The sequence below is a fragment of the Pelobates fuscus genome, chromosome 2 (genome assembly GCF_036172605.1).
Source record: "Pelobates fuscus isolate aPelFus1 chromosome 2, aPelFus1.pri, whole genome shotgun sequence".
Classification (NCBI taxonomy): domain Eukaryota; kingdom Metazoa; phylum Chordata; class Amphibia; order Anura; family Pelobatidae; genus Pelobates; species Pelobates fuscus.
This window is the reverse complement of record NC_086318.1, coordinates 161452890-161467218: the sequence shown is the minus strand read 5'-3', so window position 1 is coordinate 161467218 and position 14329 is coordinate 161452890. Positions and strand designations below refer to the sequence as shown.

Below are 14329 nucleotides of genomic sequence, written 5' to 3'. Positions count from 1 at the left end.
ACTACAGACAGCTAGTATAAATAGTAGAGATATGAATAATTACTATTTTTAAAGTAATGTATAGTCAAGTGGAAAACAGGGTTGATATGAGAAAGCTATAAAAATAAGCAGCAAAGAAGGACATTATGTAGAAAGAATTCAAGAAAAGCTTTATATAGAATATAACAATGGGAGAGATCATGAGTTTCTTAATAGGGTAGGGAAATCTGAATGATGTCAGAATAATAAAATATTTCAATGGACAATTAAAGACGTCCAAGTCAAATAGATGTCACGTGAAATGCTGACCCTGCATGTCATGCTCTTAGTGACATAAGCACTGGAGGATTAGAGACATAAAGTGTGGTATATATCAATTTGAAGACTGAGATATATCAGTGAATTAAATAGTAAGGCTAATATCACAGTGACTATGAAATGTTTGGTTCAGTGTATAAAATTAGACCGGGAAATTGTTAAAGTGAATGTTACTAAGGAATAATATATAGAATAAGAAGGGTTACACATCTGCAGACGTTTGGATAGTCACATAACTGCAAATGGCAACAAATAATACAGAAGTTTGTTGACACTGCAGGTGTTATGCAGAAGCTGGAACAATCTGGAGACTTTCCAAATTTGTGAAAAAAAAATCTTGCTTTTTAATATATGAGTAGCTCATATGGTAATATCTTAAAACCAAACATTTTAGTCCAGAGTGATTTTTTTAGTTTACTCTGACATAATTATATTAAAGGACACTTACATTTCTCTATAAAAAATATATTTTATAAATAAAATTATTTTCCAGGCGATGTGAAAAAATTGATATAAACACATGAATTAAAAACAACACAGATGTTGTAGATTATTATAAGCATTGGTGATAAAGGAAACAGGCAACATACATTGTAGAAGATAAACATGTAAACCATGAATTAAACTACTCCCATACTTTAAAGGAACACTTTAACATCCAGTCAGAAGCAGAGTTATTGAGGACCTACAGGCACACATGGCAATTACCATGATCCAACCATCCAATACGTCTCATACAGAAGCATTGAATCTAGTGTACCTATAAGAAGAATTAGCTGCCTTCCTCATGATCCTGTTATATGTGATTATGCCAAGTGTGAAAATCTTCAAGATCTTAATGAGAAAGAGCTTATAGTGGCTGTCTTACAGCTACTAAAGGCATGTTTTCAATAAAGTATTAATAGCCATGGTAATTTAATAAAAAAGTGAGAATTTAAAGTGAATTTCAAACTTTAGGCCACAGTAGTCACTCTGGAAACATACCCGAATTAGAGATTAAAAAAAAAAAAAAATCTGACATTGTAACCTGAAATTTGAAATTCGTTTTGAATTCTCACTCTAGTGAATAATCACGAGTATCTTTTCTAAGAAACGGCAGTTATGTATTTGTTTCAAGTAAAGGAACAGTATATTTGTTGTATAAACACTTCATTAACCCCTTAAGGAATGAGCCAAATGTACACCTTGTGATCAAAACAAAACATAAACAACAACTTGAATTTGCGTCTGTTCAGGCGTAATTTGCCTCTTTCCTATTATGTGCACCCACACTTATTACATCAGTTTATTCAGGGGAAACAGGACTTACATTTAACATCAAATATTTAGGTATGAAACATAATTTAATATAAATAAAATATAAAAAATTGGGAGAAAAATTTAAGAATTAAAAAAAATTAGTTCTATGTGACATTCTAACTGTGAATGTCATAATACTGTTTGCTTTTACTGCAAAAAATTACACATATTTGAGCGATGTCTCACGTGTAAAACAGTACCCCCTATGTACAGGTTGTATGGTGTTTGGGGAACTTACAGGGTCAAATATAGCATGTTAAATCTTTCAGTTTTTTCACATTGAAATTCGCCAGATTGGTTACATTGCCTTTGAGACCGTATGGTAGCCCAGGAATAAGAATTACCCCCATGATGGCATACCATTTGCAAAAGTAGACAACCCAAGGTATTGCAAATGGGGTGTGTCCAGTCTTTTTCAGTAGCCACTTGGTCACAAACACTGGCCAAATTTAGTGTTAATATTTGTTTGTGTTTGAAAAAGGCAAAAAACTAATTTGAACGCCAATATTGGCCAGTGTTTGTGGCTAAGTGGCTACTAAAAAAGACTGGACATACCCCATTTGAAATACCTTGGGTTGTCTGCTATTGCAAATGGTATGCCATCATGATGGTAATTTTCATTCCTGGGCTACCATATGGTCTCAAAGGCAACATAAGCAACCTGGCGAATTTCAATGTAAAAAAAACTGAAACGCAAGCCTTATATTTAAAAACTAAAAATTATATTTAAGGGTAAAACATTTTTTTAAATTGTAAGTACGCGTGCTTTATCAAATGCGTGAACTAATTTTTATAAACTTTATCATATAGACAGTTTTTGGGTTGAAGGTTGAAGTAAAGTTTAACTGGAAATTAAAAAATAAATGTTTAACCCCTTAGTGACCAGACCACTTTTTAATTTTCTTACCGTTTGAGATCAGGGCTGTTTTAAAATTTCTGCAGGATTTATGTTTAGCTGTAATTGTCCTCTTACTCATTTACTATACCCACACATATTATATACAGTTTTTCTCGCCATTACATGGTCTTTCTAAAGATACATTTTTATTATCATCATATCATATAATTTACTATGAAAAAATAAAAAAGATTGTACTTGCTACTTCCAAACCATTTAAAAAAAACAAAATTAACGCATGTTACATTGTAACACTAAGATCTGTCAGGAATCCCTGAATAATCCTTTACATGCATATATTTTTTAAAAGAAGACAACCTAAGGTATTCAACTTGGGGTATTTGACTATTTTCATGCAACCATTTTACCACCAATCTATGCCAAATTTAAAAAAAAAAAAATTGTGATTTATTTTACACACATAGCAATTTAAGAATACATGTACAGAGAACTTTAAGGGTTACTGCCAAAAGTGTAGTAGGCACTTAGCCACAAACGCTGGCCAAAGTTAGCATTTTTATTTTGTGTTTTTTGCATTTGTTTTATACAAAACCTACACTTTTACTGGTGATTTCATTATCGTGATAGGTTTTACTGTTTTAAACACTCAGATTTGTGTTTGGCACAGTCTCCCGAGTATAACAATACCTCCCATGTACAGGTCTTATGGTGTTTTTGAAAGTTACAGGGTCAATATAGGGCTTGCCCAATTCAGTTTGCCAGATTGGTTTGCTGAGTCTGTGTTGCCATTTGAGACCATATGGTAGCCCAGGAATGTGAAATAACCCCATCATGGCATACTATTTTCAAATGTAGACAGCCCAGGGTATTCAAAATGGGGTATGTCCAGTCTTTTGTAGTAGCAACTTAGTCACAAACGCTGGCCAAAGTTAGTGCATATATACACACACACACATATATATATATATATATATATATATATATATATATATATATATATATAAAACAGATAACATTTGTATCTTGTAATACCTTTTTTATTGGACTAACATAATTGTTTAATTACAAGCTTTTGGGAGAACCTCACTGGACAAATACGGCTACAATCTCTACTTGAACACTATATATCTATATATATATATATATATATATATATATATATATATATGTGTATATATATATATATATATATATATATATATATATATATATAAAATAGAATGAACGCTTGGCACTCTCCTTATAAAGAAATAAATGTTTCCTGCCTGGGTGCTGAATCCCTGACGTCCAATATATAGGAAAATAAGAAAAATAGGGAGCACTCACAGGTCTTCATATAAGTTAAAACTGGTGTTTAATTATTCCATTAGATGTAAACAAAAATCGATCGACGTTTCGATCCTGCCGGGTCTTTTTCAAGATCTTGAAAAAGACCCGGCAGGGTAGAAACGTCGATCGATTTTTGTTTACATCTAATGGAATAATTAAATCTTGAAAAAGACCCGGCAGGGTCGAAACGTCGATCGATTTTTGTTTACATCTAATGGAATAATTAAACACAATTTTTCACTTATATGAAGACCTGTGAGTGCTCCCTATTTTTCTTATTTTCCTCTATATATATATATATATACACACACCAGTATACATATAATACATGTGTATATAATTTGTGTGTGTGTTTGTGTGTGTATTTGTGTGTGTATATATATATATATGTGTATATATATATATATATGTGTATATATATATATATATGTATATATATATATATATATATATATATATATATAAAACACACACACACACACACGTTTATTTCCTGTATATGTATAATATATTATAATTAAAGTATTTTATAATATATTATACATATATAATGCATTTATATGATTTCATTATAAGTGTATTTTAAAATATATGTGTATAATTATTTCACAATATATTTGACATATATAATATATGTATAACTTTTTTTAATTTTTTTTAGTTTGTTTTACTTTTTAGCAGCCTGGGGGATTGCCTGATAGCTCAGACAGTCCCCCTGCTGGCAGCACCTAGAGTCCTATTGCGGTGATGTGATCATGGGGATCACATGGCCCTGGAGGATTAGGGTGACCAGAGCTGCTGCAGGGGGGCTGCTAGGGTCTCCAGAAGTACCCCCCCCGACCATGAGCGCCATGGATAGCCGTTCCAGGTAAGTCCAGGGCTCCTATTTGCGCTGACATAGTATGTAAGTCTGCGGTCCTCAATGACTCATTTTTTGTCGGATGTACCCAGTACGTCCACGGTCATTAAGGAGTTATACATAGAATGAATTAATATATCAAAATACAGTTAGAGTTAAATTATATATATATATATATTTTTTTTTTTATTATTATTTTTACAGTTTTTTTAAAAAAATTTTTTTTTAATTATTATTTATTTTTTATAATAATATATATATATATATATAATATATAGTTATTATATATTATGTATATATATATATATATATATATATGTGTGTAAGTTTACTCTAAGTGTATTTTTATATTAATATATGTATATGCATATCGCATATCTACATATATATATATATATATATATATTATTTTGTATTTTTTTTATTTATTAACTTTATTTAAATTTTTTAAATTTTTTAAAAACTTTTTTTAACTTTTTCACCAGCAGGGGGACTGCCTCTCAGTTCACGCAGTCCCCCTGCTGGCAGCACTGTGGACACCTATGCCACAATATCAATACCCTTAGAGCATCTGGAAGCGCTCATTTTGGCCGCAGATGTACAGGGTACGTCAGCGGTTGTTAACTACTGTTTTTTTGGCTGACGTACCCTTTACGTTTGCGGTCACTAAGGGGTTAACCTATTTTTGTCATTCATAAATTATCCAACCCAGATTTCACTTTTTAATAGGAAAGGATTCTTGACACATTTTCAAAGTCTTTGCTAACTGACAAAAAAAGCATTTTGTGGCATCTGAGATTAGTTCTCTCATATCTCAGATTATATTGTTATCGCATATCTGTCTATTCACCCTTTCTGAATTATCTTATAATTATAAAGCTGAAAGCATTTGAGCATTTCTCAGCATCATGTGATTAAGGTATATATATGTCTTTATATAATAATAATAATAATAATAATAATAATATAAAATAACTAATAAAGACAAGCTCCATTAGAGATTACCACTGGTAACAAGTAACCTTTGCTAAGTAAATTAAAATCTCCTGTACATATAAATCAAAATTAGAAGCCGACACAAAGAATAAAGAAAAATATGTATACACAAATGCACCCAATGGTGTTAAAGTGTAAAGTGCTAGTGTACAAATCAATGTTGATAGAGGAAGATGTTAAACAAAATGTTTTTTTGCAAATCTAGTATTGATTTGCATTAACAAGATGAAACACCTTCAACACTACACTTGTACCTGGAATTTTCTAAATAATCTGTAACAAGTAACTGAAACAACTTAATTGATATAATATATCATTCTAAAAATATTGGCATGTTGATCAAAATATAATCCAGCTACTATTAAAGTAAGGGATTAAAAGGTAAGTGAATAGCAGATGTTATATTGAGTCAATCAAGAAACACATCTAAGATGGGAGTGGCCTAATACAATATAATTTGAGGTGCTCTGTATTCAAAAGTCCCCAGTTTGCAATACTGCGATACGAGTAATTAAAGATCACTAAAAAGTTACTCAAATGAAAGGGAAACATCTACTTAAAGTATCTAGCAAGAGATGGAAAGTCACAAATGCAACATGGTATGTAGCAAAATGCAACTGAGTATGTAGCAAATGAGGAAATTGCACTTGTCTCAGTTGAGTTTCAACCTCTGATTAAAAACTAGAGTCAATCTGCTCAGACTATATAGCAAGGGTTGAAATTAGATAGGTGAGATATAATCACAAAGTATCAAATTAAAAAAGTTTCCCATTAAAATAGTTAGAGAAAAATAAGTAGCAAGAGAGGTGAGAACGGATAAATGCACAATTAACCTGCCCTTCGGTGGGCCCCCCCTCAGATCTCAAGCTGGTTTTAGCTCAGCTTGTGCCATTACAGAGAGAATATATCTGAAGCATATCACCCATACGGGCAGTCCAGATCCAAAATGCCAGCAAGTTCCCTCTGCACGAGAGATACAGCAATCACAGACAATCATTTCAACCTTGTAAGGTATCATCAGTGAGGTATAGCTAATATACCTCTAGGCACCGTGAGCAAGGGGTCGACGTCTGGATTGCCCTTTAAACTTAAGGAGAGAAAAATTTGCTGGTATTTTGGATCTGGCATTTTGGATCTGGACTGGACTTGCTGGCATTTTGGATGTTGACTGCTCGTGTGGGTAGGATCATATGTTCTCTCTGTAATGGCACAAGCTTGAGATCTGAGCACTGACCCACTGAAGGGCAGGCTTATTGAGCTGTTGTCCGTTCTCACATCTCTTGCTACTTATTTTTCTCTCTTTAAGTGTAAAGGGCAACCCAGATGTGGACCCCTTGCTCACGGTGCCTAGAGGGATATTGGCTATACCTCACTGATGATACTTTACAAGGTTGAAACCACCGTCTGGGGTTGCTGTATCTTTTGTGCCGAGGGACCTTGCTGGCATTTCGGATTTAGACCGCCTGTATGGGTAGTGATGTCCCGAACGGTTCGCTGGCGAATAGTTCCTGGCGAACATAGCGTGTTCGCCATGGATGGCGAACATATACAATATTCGGTACGCCCCTATTCATCATCATTGAGTAAATTTTGACCCTGTACCTCACAGTCAGCAGACACATTCCAGCCAATCAGCAGCAGACCCTCCCTCCCAGATCCTCCCACCTCCTAGACAGCATACAATTTAGATTAATTCTGAAGCAGCATTCATTTTTTTTTTGTGTTTGTGTTTATTATTCATTATCCTCCATAGCCAGTAACCTGTGTTTATTATACATTATCCCCCATAGCCAGTAACCTGTGTTTATTATACATTATCCCCCCATAGCCAGTAACCTGTGTTTATTATACATTATCCCCCCATAGCCAGCAACCTGTGTTTAATATACATTATCCTCCCATAGCCAGTAACCTGTGTTTATTATACATTATCCCCCCATAGCCAGTAACCTGTGCTTATTATGCATTATCTCCCCATAGCCAGTAACCTGTGTTTATTATACATTATCCTCCCATAGCCAGTAACCTGTGTTTATTATACATTATCCTCCCATAGCCAGTAACCTGTGTTTATTATACATTATCCTCCGATAGCCAGTAACCTGTGTTTATTATACATTATCCTCCCATAGCCAGTAACCTGTGTTTATTATACATTATCCCTCCCATAGCCAGCAACCTGTGTTTATTATACATTATCCCCCCCATAGCCAGTAACCTGTGTTTATTATACATTATTCCCCATAGTTATTTATCGTTGGACCCAGGGCCGGCGCGTCCATAAGGCGGCACAGGCGACCACCTTAGGGCGCATGGGCTCTGGGGGCACAATATTTCATTGGCGGCAGGAGGGAAGCTCTCCCTCCTGCCGGCCACCATCTGGACCCCGGCGCGGCAGTGCTGTGATGTGATAAGGCGCGGCAAGGGAGCTCTAATCTCACCGCTCTGCTCCCTCGCGCGCTGTCTGCTAATGCAGCGGGAGCCGGAATATGACGTCATATTCCGGCTCCCGCGGTATCAGCAGACAGCCCGCGAGGGAGCAGAGCGGTGAGATTAGAGCTCCCTCACCGCGCCTGATCACAACACTACTGCACGCCGCCCAGCAGCCCCACTGGACCGCAGGGAATGATCAATCATCCACACCAGCTCTCCAGGTAGGGAGGCTGGGTGGAAATTTTTTATGTATTTAAATAATTAGTGAATGTATGTCATGTGTCTGTGTGTGAGTGTCTGTGTCTGTGAGTGACAGTGTGTGTGTCTGTGAGTGACATCATTTGTCTGTGAGTGACAGCGTGTGTGTCTGTGAGTGACAGTGTGTGTGTCTGTGAGTGACAGCGTGTGTGTCTGTGAGTGACAGAGTCTGTATGTGAGTGACAGCGTGTGTGTCTGTGAGTGACAGCGTCTGTCTGGGAGTGACAGCGTCTGTCTGAGAGTGACAGCGTCTGTCTGTGAGTGACTGAGTGTGTGTGTGTTTGAGTTAGTGCGTCTGTGTGTGTATGTGAGTGGTTGTATGAGTGTGTGTGCATGTGAGTGTATGAGGGTGTCTGTCAGTGTATGATGAGTGTGTGTCTGTCAAATCAGTGAGAGTATGTTTGTCATTCAGTCTGTGTGTTACTATCAGTGTGTCTGTCAATGAGTGTCAATCAGTGTGGGTCTGTCAGTGTCAATGAATGAGTGTGTGTCAGATCAATGAGTCTGTGTCTGTCAGTGATGTCTGTGTGTTTGTCATTGAGTGTGTGACTGTCAGTGTGTACAGAGTGTAGCGGAACGGAGCGCGGTACAGGAGCTTCTGTTTCCTGTACCTCGCCAGACTGACAGGAGGTGCTCACAGAGAGAGCACTCCCTGTCAGTCCGGCCGGGTACAGAAAACTGAAGCTCCTTTCGGGGATCTGCTACGCTCGGCAATGCAACAATAGAGGTAGGAGGCACACCAGGAAGGGGAGTGTGACCACTAAAGGGGTGTTGGGTGCACCAAGGGACAGGGAGGGAATTGGAGAGAAACACCAAGAGACAGGGAAAAGAGGGGGGAGGGGAGAAGAACACCAAGGGACAGGGAAGGGACCACTAATGGTCGGGGAGGGGTGAGGGGCTGGTTAAGAGTCACATAGGTGAAGATTTTTTTGGGGGGGAGAGCGGAAAAATGCATCTTCGCCTATGTACCTAAAAATTCAAGTACCGGCCCTGGTTGGACCTAGGCAGCATGATGTCTTAGGCCGGCCCAGAGAGTGAGTGAGTGAGTGAGTGAATAATATAATATATATGTTCAGAAACATATTAGTAATATATGTAAATCTGGTTCATGCAAAGAGGGTGAAAAGGTATTAAAGAAAAACACACTTATTGCATCAAATTTACAAAGCCAAACTTTTAAAAGCTTTCCTCATTTCTTTCTCGGGATGAGGAATATATCGGTTGTAGACTGAGGATTTCCATCTGCCCAATCTTTTAATAATATGCACTGGAGTGTCAGTGTTGAAGGAGACCGAAGCTGCCCCTATTCTAAATGAAAGACCTGAGACATGGATACAATCTAATCTTAGGAGTAGTGTTCTGATGTAGAAGATGAATTTAGACGTAGTCAGACGGATTCAGTGAGAGTAGTGGTGAAATGTGTGTGGCATGACTGAGTGTGGGTGAGTAAGAGTCAAGTATTTTAACTGGGCACTAGTTCTAGGTGGGATAAAGTGATATAGGCGGATGGATGAGTAGTTTGGTTCGTTTTAGAGGTTTGTAGAGAAAGTATATAGTGATTGTGACTAGAGCAATCTCACCACATTGCATTGGAGAAGCCTGGTTGCCCGCCTGCTGCCTTTGGACTATGGACCAGACTTTAAAAGACTTTATTTTCCCTGCAGAAAGGCTTATGTGTGCCTTTCTGCCGGGGTGTTCGGTAGATTTTATCTACCGAAAAAAATGCCAAAGGAGCGACCACCTGGGAGCTGGAGTGTGCTGCCAATTTACCTCCCTGAAGCTGCGGTTAACCGCAGCTTAATTGATGAATACAGGGTGGTCTTTGTTCGTTTACCGAACACGTGGTGGCGGCCATTTTAAAAGTCCCGAGTGGCCAGCGGTGTTCAGCGCTTACACCGTGGATCTAAAACGGACACTTATTTGCACGAACACCGCTGACCCGTCCGCCGCCTGGTTCTTATTTGTACAGATCTAACGAATACATGTTCATCCGGTACTTTTGTTATGTGAATGTGTTAACCCAGATAGCTATGCCATGGAGCCTATTCGTGTAATTAAAGACTTTGGCTCCATGGCAATTCAACTGTGTGAATAGGATCTGAGCGCTATTCGGTATTTTTTTTTTTTTAATTCTTTATTTTTGCAGTGCATGTATAATTGACAAAAACAGTTGTCTGCATCAAATATCGGTATCATACAATATTGTGTAACTACGGTTCTTGTGGTTTTAGGTAGTTTGTCCGCACCATTTTATGTGTGGTGTTATCCGAGAGTAGTCTATCAAGGTCAGTCTGGGTGTAGCTTACGTGAGTTGTATAGTCATACGGGTGAGTAGTGATCCGAGGGACCTGGCTTGTAGTGCTGGTATGCGGGCTGTAAAGTTGCAGTATATATGGGGTAGTTCCGCACAGTAATGCATGTGTAGGGTCTGTCAGGCGTTCATAGTGAGATAGGGGTGCTCTGTCATGAGTGTGTGTCTGGCTTCTCGTATCTATTCTTCGGTATTGTGGCGTTGTGTCTCATGGCCCCTTTCCCTGCTGAGTGATGTGCCCCTTACCTTGGGGGTGTTGGGGGGGGGAGCGCACAAAACTATTCGGTAGTTTTGTGCACTCAGATCCCAGCTATCTGGGGATGTGTGACATGTCTGTGTTTTATGTATAAAGTATGACTTTGTGTATTTTAAAGTGTTTTTATGTTTTTGTGCTCACCATGTGCATAATGGCGATTTGCCTTTGTCCTGGGAGATAATTGAATTACTTCTCAATTATCTCCAGGGCAGAGGAGAGGAAGCCAGGATGCATTGTGGGAAAGTATTGTGACTGTATGTCCTAAATTGATACCTGTCTGTCTTTTGTTACAGTCTCCCATTTGGTCCCCTAGGGGAGTGTCCACCAAGTGGGAGACCTGCATAAATACTGGGCGGGTAGCCCATAATAAACCAGACCACTGCTTGACCCCCAACACGGAGCCTTGTCTGGTCTTTGGGGGAATTCACTGTATGCTGATAGAGACTGATTGCCAGGAGTGTAAGCTGCTTGGGAGCTTTTCCTGTTCGTCTGCTAGCAGCTATTCGTGAGGTTCAGGTTCGGGAGTTTGGAGTGCTACCTTATTCCCTTGTATGCAGTTCAGGAGTTTGGTGCATTCACTTGTATTCAATTCGGGAGTTTGGTGTTTTACTGAAGCTGCCTTTATATCTGAAAGGGGAATATCGCCTAAACAGATTTTAACCCCTTGTCTGCTGAAACGGTCCGTTACAGTGATCATGATTTTTAGCGATATCCAATATTTTTAAGGTGGTCCCAGTGCCACCACTCATATCTGGTGTCACAATAGCTTGCATTAAAAAAAAAAAAAACTTTTTTGACTGTAATATAATAACAGTCAGTTTCCTTCACACGTGTGCATTTCAGGGCCTGCCAGGGCACAGTGTCACACCAGTGCAACTCATATCTGGTGTAACAGTAGTGTACATTAAAAAAAAAAAACCTAGAAATTTGACTGTGAAATAAAAGCAGTCAGTTTCCTTCACACGAGTGCGTTTCAGGGCCTGCCAGGGCACAGTGTCACACCAGTGCAACTCATATCTGATGTAACAGTAGTGTACATTTAAAAAAAAAAATACAGGGGGCTTGTTGTCACCTTTCGGGGACCCTTGGTGTTGTACGTGGCTGGGTGGAGGAAGACACCTTCAATGACATCAGTGAGGACAAGGAACTGGACATGGCTAGCTTGGTATCCAACCTTGTGCAAATGGGGAGTTTGCGGTTGTGCAAATGGACTGTTTGCGGTGCGTTAAACGGGGAGTTTGGTCTGGCACTGTGAAGCGGGCGTAACCCTTACACTACCTGATCGATACAACATCATGAATGTTAGGTGATTTATGCCCTTTATGGATTAAAACCAGACTCTGCATCAACTATGTAATTGTCCATGGGAGTTTTGCCATGGATCCCCCTCCGGCATGCCACAGTCTAGGTGTTAGTCCCCTTGAAACAACTTTTCCATCACTATTGTGGCCAGAAAGAGTCCCTGTGGGTTTTAAAATTCGCCTGTCTATTGAAATCTATGGCGGTTCACCCGAAAATTTTATTTTTCGCGACATCACTAGGTATGGGTGGGACCAGTCTTATATGCTTCAGATATATTCTCTCTGTAATGGCAGAAGCTGAGCTAAAACCAGCTTGAGATCTGAGCAGGGACCCACTGAAGGGCAGGCTAATTGAGCTATTGTTTGTTCTTACCTCTCTAGCTACTTATTTTTCTCAGATTAAACTAGTTATCCCAAGAAATAGAGGTGAGACAAAAAGTAGCACAGATACTTGAAATCTTCTAGCTATGAACCACTTCTCTAACTAATCTGAATATAAACTTTTTGTTTATATTTACATTCTGTTGTCATTTATAGTAATCTGTATGGTTAGTAAAGCCTTGGGGTCCTTACAAATACCTACAGGCAAGTTTTGTTTTTTACCATTTGTATTCATCTGTTTTTGTCTACTGTATGTGACAAAAATAGCTTTTTGCTTTTATGATAACATTTTAGACCCTGTGTGAAATATTGCAAGATAAATTACACTGTGTACTGTCTAAATGTTTTAATTTCCCATAATTTTATAAAGGCTGAATGAGTAAGTGAAAAATTAAAACTGGGTAAATGTACATAAATGTATATTTTACAATTTTCTGCAAAGTCATATATCCACAGAATTGCTGTGTTTTGATATATGTATATGCTAGCTATGCATACCTTGCTTCATATACATGTAATGCTGATAATTTGTTCAATCAAAAAGTGTTAGTAATAAAGGGGTTATAGGTAGAAAGCAGTGAAAAACTGCTACTGCCCAATTTAAAATTTAGCAGAGTATTCAATAATCAATGTTTTCCTATAAGCTTTCACATCACATGGCCATATTTTAACCCAGGGATTTAAACCTAAATTGAAAAGTGCAGCGGCAAAGCATTGAATATTATTTAAAAAATGTGAGAGTGCAGGCAGGTGGGTTCTCATCCCACTAATCCTACAATACATAAACAGTGCTGGGCCCAGCATTCAGGACTCAAAGGAACACTCTACTGCCCAATACAAAAATAAAAACAAAACACTATTTAGCATACATATTCCCAATGAAAGAAAGCATGTATGCATTTAATTAAGCATCTTTTTCTTTGGAGGTTTATCTAAAAACAGCTTGCAAAAGATGCAGATCGCTCGTCTGAAGCCTTTTCAAGTCCTTCCCTTCTTCCCTAGCCCAGTCCTGGTCAAGTCCTTCCCCTTCCCAATGCAGCTCAATGAGAAGTTTTTGCAAGACTTCTGCTCTGTCCAACTGCCTGTCTCTTGAGTTTAGCTCCACTGAGCCAAACATGTCTGATTGACAGCCTGGTGAATAACAAGGTTATCTATTGAAATCTGTACTTTATGTAAAATGAAAAAAAGAGGACATACTTTTCACACATAGTTACACAGTAATCTAGGTTGACAAAAAGACAAAACACCATTAAGTTCAACATTGAAACCTATTCCTTTATGCTGTTGATCCAAGAGAAGGCAAAAAAAAATTCCTTCTTGACTCCACAATGTAAATCAGACTTCTCCTTGGATCAACAACCTGTGCTTAAGGGAAAATGGTGTGTTCCTATAAATGCCATACTCTATCAAACAGACTAAAATCATCCTATATATAAAACAAAATCATGTTTAGGCATAATGTGCATGGGGGCATATTGGGAGATATATATGGATTTCGATCGGCAATGTATCCATTGTAGTTTCTAACAAAACACCTGTAATGCCTTACATTTTATATTTAACAGGACAGGGTCACTGCACTACTTGAGATGAAGTGGTCTGTGTCAATTAAGATGTTGGTGACTTTAAATGAGCCATTACAGGTACAGATCCATAGGACTGTGCGTGGCCAAAACTACCTTTGAGCATAGAATGATTAAAAATCAATTGGCTCTAGGCAGGTTGGGTTCATCTTTTTTGTTAATATAGG

General features: G+C 38.0%; 1 protein-coding gene across 1 annotated transcript in view; it reads left to right on the top strand.

Moving 5' to 3' along the window:
* Nucleotides 1-14329, top strand: part of CSMD1 (CUB and Sushi multiple domains 1) — a 1854468-nt gene that overhangs the window by 1601922 nt on the left and 238217 nt on the right. The window lies entirely within an intron of this gene.